The 7500-nt window shown below is 36.4% G+C and overlaps 1 non-coding gene across 1 annotated transcript in view; it reads right to left on the reverse strand.

Moving 5' to 3' along the window:
* Positions 1–198, reverse strand: part of LOC118449403 (small subunit ribosomal RNA) — a 1917-nt gene extending 1719 nt beyond the window's left edge. The window contains exon 1 of the ribosomal RNA XR_004840393.1: positions 1–198. This exon is cut by the window's left edge and continues 1719 nt beyond it. This is a non-coding gene — a ribosomal RNA (small subunit ribosomal RNA).
* Positions 199–7500: the final 7302 nt, after the last annotated feature.

Here is a 7500-nt window from a genome sequence, read left to right on the forward strand (position 1 = left end):
ATCTCTGGTCGGAACTCTGGTTTGCATGTATTAGCTCTAGAATTACCACAGTTATCCAAGTAAATGTGGGTACGATCTAAGAAACCATAACTGATTTAATGAGCCATTCGCGGTTTCACCTTAGCTCGGCATGCACTGAGACATGCATGGCTTAATCTTTGAGACAAGCATATGACTACTGGCAGGATCAACCAGGGAGCTCAAGAAGCTCTCCTTCTGAAAGAAGAGTAGACGACTTACGCCGACTATCCTCTTTCACATTTTGTCGCCGACACGTATGCCGGACGACGATACTATCGCTTTTACATATTTAATCAGAAAGAAGAGACTATCCTCTCCTCTCCGTTAACATGTATTAAGAGAGATTGGGTCCCCTTTTTATATATTTATGGGCCTCAATTCTCAATCCCGGACGTTTGACTGAATTATTATTGGAACGTCGGGATTTTATGCTGAAGACGGACAATTGTGGTGTAAACTGCGTTAACAGAGTTCACACCCCCGAAAAGTTTGTCTTCAGCGGTCAAACGATTCGGTATCGGGCAGTTCGGATCTGATGGCTTTTCAGCGCAGAGACTACAGAATATATTTCTCTCGTCTCCGCTAAAATTATATAAAAAGACTAAATTGTCGCTCGGATTTAGGAGAGTTGATGCTCAGTAAGTAGCCGTGATTTTCTGCGCACTTCTTTTCTCTCTTTTTTTATATCGAGAAAAAAATGTGACAACAGACAAACCAACGAACTAACCAACGCCGAAGCGCGTACCACATAAGGGCCATTCGGTCTGAGACACCGACCCGTGGTAATGCTGTGTGGATGTGTAATATACTTTTCAAGCACGTTTCGAGCAGGCCGAAACGTGCATACTCTTAAAGATACCGATTATGCGGCCGAGTGGTCGGCGACACACGGTGAAATACATGGAGTCTTATGGGAACGGACTGGTCGATAAAAAGTCCAACCGGTTCCCGCCAAAAAACTTAGTCTCTGGAGCATCGAACGCATTAGTTTCCAATTATAAATTTAAAAAAAGTATTCCCGTTCGGCTCTGCCGAGTGAACGGCGACGGTTATTAAATATTGCAAAATAAAAAAAAACACCAAGAGACAAGATAGAGAACTTCGTGTCTCTTGTACGATTCACCGCCACAATTCGACTAATGCTCCCCCATTCGTATAAGTTTACAATAAGAGAGGATGAATGGATCTCTCTCTTTTCTCTTTAATAATATACGAGACGACGACCTTTCGTATAAGTTTACAATAAGAAACCGTTTCGTAAATTCTCTCTTCTCTAATAATATTATACGAGACAAACTCCTGTCTCTCCTCTTTCGTATAAGTTTACAATAAGAAACCGTTTCGTAAAATTCTCCTTCTCTCTAATTATACGAGACGACGACTCTCTTTCGTATAAGTTTACAATATGAAAAATCGTTTCGTATAAGTTTCATATTTGGCATAATACTTCTCAATTATTCTCTTCCGTCCTCTTAGTACTTAGAGAATATATAATACTAGTAACGACGACGGGAGAATCCAATCGTTCGTTCAGTCGTATAACATTTTCGAAACTTACGCTCGAATCGCACATTTTGTACGAATCGTGCATTTTGATCGAATCAAACATTTTATACGAATCGTGCATTTTGGGCGAATCATGCTTTTTGGTCGAATCGAACATTTTGTACGAATCGTGCATTTTGGGCGAATCATGCATTTTGGTCGAATCGAACATTTAGAACGATTCGCCGATTTTGGGCGTTTCGTGCAAGCCGACATATATGCTCCCTTATATATACCGATTATGCGGCCGAGTGGTCGGCGACGCTGGACGAAATACACGGCGTCTTATGGGAAAAAACTGCCGAACGAATCGACCAATCGATTCCCGCTAAAAAACATAGACTAAGGAGCGTCGTGTTAATGGTACTCGTATAAGTTTCCATTAAAAACTTTGTCATTGGAAGAGAAGTTTCACCGCCCCAGCTCGGTGAGACTTTCAATTTTACTCTATTTCTTCCATTCGTATAGGTTTACAATATAAGAGAAGCCATTTCATAACTCTATCTTAATATACGAGTCCCATTCGTATAAGTTTCATATTCGTTATAAGACTTTCGAATAATTCCTCCCCGTCCTTTTAAGTACTTAGAAATAATGTACTCTTAACGACGGTAGAATCAATCGTTCGTTCAATCGTATAACATTTTCGAAACTTACGCTCGAATCGTACATTTTGTACGAATCGTGCTTTTTGGTCGAATCGAGCATTTTGGTCGAATCGTGCAATTTGGGCGAATCATGCTTTTTGGTCGAATAGAACATTTTGTACGAATCGTACATTTTGGTCGAATCGTGCATTTTGGTCGAATCGTACATTTTGTACGAATCGAGCATTTTGGTCGAATCGTGCATTTTGGTCGAATCGTGCATTTTGGTCGAATCGTACATTTTGGTCGAATCGTACATTTTGTACGAATCGTACATTTAGTACGAATCGAACATTTTGTACGAATCGTGCAATTTGGTCGAATCGTACATTTTGGTCGAATCGTGCATTTTGGTCGAATCGTACATTTTGGTCGAATCGTACATTTTGGTCGAAACGTGTATTTTGGGCGAATCATGCGTTTCGAAATAATCATGGCACGTTGGGCGAATCGTGCATTTTGGTCGAATCGAGCATTTAGAACGATTCGCCAATTTTGGTCTTTTCGTGCAAGCCGAAACATACGTTCCCTTATATATACCGATTATGCGGCCGAGTGGTCGGCGACACACGGTGAAATACATGGAGTCTTATGGGAAAAAAGGGTCAAACGAAAAGACCAATTTAAAAAAACTTTGTTTATTGAGCTCCTATACATTACTAATCGATTCTTCACGTTTAAACACATTATTATTAACAAAAGACACATAAAAAAAAATTATTATTATAAATAATATTGCAAATTAAAAATATATTATTGAGAAAAAGAAAATTTGTCTATAAGATCGATATTTTTTAATAAACCAAAATATTAATACGTATCTAATTAAGTATTCCTATGTTATAAAATTTTGATTTTTAACATCCTTAATTAACAAATGGATAAAAAGTGCAGTTTTATAGATTTTTCGAAAAAAATCAATGGATACGCTTTATTTAACATTCCTTCGTCGATACGACATGCTTTTGTTGTTAAAAATTTATTAATTTGCAATAACAATTGTTATTAACAATTAATCGACGAAAACGATAATTTTGTTCATCCGATCGAAAATAACAAATAAAAAAACGATATAGTGATGTATAACGAAGTTCTCGTTATACCCCTTAATTAACAAATGGATAAAAAGTGGAGTTTTGTAAATTTTTCGAAAAAAATCGATGGATACGCTTTATTTAACGTTCCTTCGTCGATACAATACGCGTTTATTGTTAAAAATTTATTATTTTGCAAAACAATTGTTATTAACGAATTATCGATGAAAACGATAATTTCGACCATATTATCGATAATATTTATCGAAAGAACGATATTGCGATGTATAACGAAGTTCTCATTTTACGCCTTAATTAACAAATGGATAAAAAGTGGAGTTTTGTAAATATTTCGAAAAAAATCGATGTATACGCTTTATTTAACGTTTCTTCGTCGATACAATACGCGTTTATTGTTAAAAATTTATTATTTTGCAAAACAATTGTTATTAACGAATTATCGATGAAAACGATAATTTCGACCATATTATCGATAATATTAATCGAAAGAACGATATTGCGATGTATAACGAAGTTCTCATATTACGCCTTAATTAACAAATGGATAAAAAGTGGAGTTTTGTAAATATTTCGAAAAAAATCGATGTATACGCTTTATTTAACGTTTCTTCGTCGATACAATACGCGTTTATTGTTAAAAATTTATTATTTTGCGAAACAATTGTTATTAACGAATTATCGATGAAAACGATAATTTCGACCATATTATCGATAATATTTATCGAAAGAACGATATTGCGAAGTATAACGAAGTTCTCATTTTACGCCTTAATTAACAAATGGATAAAAAGTGGAGTTTTGTAAATATTTCGAAAAAAATCGATGTATACGCTTTATTTAACGTTTCTTCGTCGATACAATACGCGTTTATTGTTAAAAATTTATTATTTTGCAAAACAATTGTTATTAACGAATTATCGATGAAAACGATAATTTCGACCATATTATCGATAATATTAATCGAAAGAACGATATTGCGATGTATAACGAAGTTCTCATATTACGCCTTAATTAACAAATGGATAAAAAGTGGAGTTTTGTAAATATTTCAAAAAAAATCGATGTATACGCTTTATTTAACGTTTCTTCGTCGATACAATACGCGTTTATTGTTAAAAATTTATTATTTTGCGAAACAATTGTTATTAACGAATTATCGATGAAAACGATAATTTCGACCATATTATCGATAATATTTATCGAAAGAACGATATTGCGAAGTATAACGAAGTTCTCATTTTACGCCTTAATTAACAAATGGATAAAAAGTGGAGTTTTGTAAATATTTCGAAAAAAATCGATGTATACGCTTTATTTAACGTTTCTTCGTCGATACAATACGCGTTTATTGTTAAAAATTTATTATTTTGCAAAACAATTGTTATTAACGAATTATCGATGAAAACGATAATTTCGACCATATTATCGATAATATTAATCGAAAGAACGATATTGCGAAGTATAACGAAGTTCTCATTTTACGCCTTAATTAACAAATGGATAAAAAGTGGAGTTTTGTAAATATTTCAAAAAAAATCGATGTATACGCTTTATTTAACGTTTCTTCGTCGATACAATACGCGTTTATTGTTAAAAATTTATTATTTTGCAAAACAATTGTTATTAACGAATTATCGATGAAAACGATAATTTCGACCTTACTATCGATAATATTAAACGAAGGAACAATATTGCGATGTATAACGAAGTTCTCGTTTTTCCCCTTAATTAACAAATTGATAAAGAGTGGAGTTTTGTAAATTTTTCGAAACAAATCGATGGATACGCTTTATCTAACGTTCCTACGTCGACACAATACGCGTTTATTGTAAAAAATGTATTAATGAACAAAAACTATTGTTATTAACAATTCTTCGATGAAAACGACATTATAGTACCAAATTTATTCATGGATAATATAAAAAGGGTAAACAGACGTCCAGAATAGTATAAAAGTTCGATAGAATGTGTTTCTGGACGGAAAGAGTTTGGGCGATTCAATTGCATGTTTGTTCCCATAAGGCGCCGTGTATTTCGCCGGGCGTCGCCGACCACTCGGCCGCATAATCGGTATATATAGGGGAGCACCCCGGTCGGCTTGCACGAAAAGACCAAAATCTACGGATGGTCTGAAAAGCTCGATAAGACCAAAATGCACGATTCGTCCAACATAAACTATTCGAACAAAAAGGACGATTGAAACGAAACACACGTTTCGTTCAGAATTTTAAAAAGTAGTCTCTTTTAACGTGAAAGAGGCCTGGGGGGGAGAGTGATACACTGTATTGCCTGGATTAACCGAGTCTCCTAATGCGCGAAATAAATTTCCATTCACATAAGTTTCCAATGCAAAATTACATATAACAAAAATTTTAAAAAATTAGATCATATAATGGCGAAAAATGGGCAAAATATCGTCCAGTATATTATAGATGGTCGATTGAATGTGTTTCTCGACAAAAACCGATTGGACGATTCAATTGCAAGTTTGTTCCCATAAGACGCCGTGTATTTCGCCGGGCGTCGCCGACCACTCGGCCGCATAATCGGTATATATAGGGGAGCACCCCGGTCGGCTTGCACGAAAAGACCAAAATTTACGGATGGTCTGAAAAGCACGATAAGACCAAAATGCACGATTCGTCCAACATAAACTATTCGAACAAAAAGGACGATTGAAACGAAACACACGTTTCGTTCAGAATTTTAAAAAGTAGTCTCTTTTAACGTGAAAGAGGCCTGGGGGGGGAGAGTGATACACTGTATTGCCTGGATTAACCGAGTCTCCTAATGCGCGAAATAAATTCCCATTCACATAAGTTTCCAATGAAAAAAATTTCTAAGTCCGATAGTCGCATTGGTTCGAAAAGCATTCTCATAACTTTCCTTCGACTGGCCGGAATTTTTCTAAGTCCGACAGTCGCATTGGTTCGAAAAGCATTCTCATAACTTTCCTTCGACTGGCCGGAATTTTTCTAAGTCCGACAGTCGCATTGGTTCGAAAAGCATTCTCATAACTTTCCTTCGACTGGCCGGAATTTTTCTAAGTCCGACAGTCGCATTGGTTCGAAAAGCATTCTCATAACTTTCCTTCGACTGGCCGGAATTTTTCTAAGTCCGACAGTCGCATTGGTTCGAAAAGCATTCTCATAACTTTCCTTCGACTGGCCGGAATTTTTCTAAGTCCGACAGTCGCATTGGTTCGAAAAGCATTCTCATAACTTTCCTTCGACTGGCCGGAATTTTTCTAAGTCCGACAGTCGCATTGGTTCGAAAAGCATTCTCATAACTTTCCTTCGACTGGCCGGAATTTTTCCAAGTCCGACAGTCGCATTGGTTCGAAAAGCATTCTCATAACTTTCCTTCGACTGGCCGGAATTTTTCCAAGTCCGACAGTCGCATTGGTTCGAAAAGCATTCTCATAACTTTCCTTCGACTGGCCGGAATTTTTCCAAGTCCGACAGTCGCATTGGTTCGAAAAGCATTCTCATAACTTTCCTTCGACTGGCCGGAATTTTTCCAAGTCCGACAGTCGCATTGGTTCGAAAAGCATTCTCATAACTTTCCTTCGACTGGCCGGAATTTTTCCAAGTCCGACAGTCGCATTGGTTCGAAAAGCATTCTCATAACTTTCCTTCGACTGGCCGGAATTTTTCCAAGTCCGACAGTCGCATTGGTTCGAAAAGCATTCTCATAACTTTCCTTCGACTGGCCGGAATTTTTCTAAGTCCGACAGTCGCATTGCTTTCGGACTTTGAAATTAACATTATGCCCATAGGCTATATACGTATATGTATAATCGAATTTTCGATTTTTTTTCCAAGTCCGACAGTCGCATTGCTTTCGGACTTTGAAATTAACATTATGCCCATAGGCTATATACGTATATGTACAATCGAATTTTCGATTTTTTTTCTAAGTCCGACAGTCGCATTGCTTTCGGACTTTGAAATTAACATTATGCCCATAGGCTATATACGTATATGTATAATCGAATTTTCGATTTTTTTTCTAAGTCCGACAGTCGCATTGCTTTCGGACTTTGAAATTAACATTATGCCCATAGGCTATATACGTATATGTACAATCGAATTTTCGATTTTTTTTCTAAGTCCGACAGTCGCATTGCTTTCGGACTTTGAAATTAACATTATGCCCATAGGCTATATACGTATATGTACAATCGAATTTTCGATTTTTTTTCTAAGTCCGACAGTCGCATTGCTTTCGGA

Source organism: Vespa mandarinia, unplaced genomic scaffold (genome assembly GCF_050613455.1).
Source record: "Vespa mandarinia isolate Hongniang unplaced genomic scaffold, ASM5061345v1 scaffold_61, whole genome shotgun sequence".
Classification (NCBI taxonomy): Eukaryota; Metazoa; Arthropoda; class Insecta; order Hymenoptera; family Vespidae; genus Vespa; species Vespa mandarinia.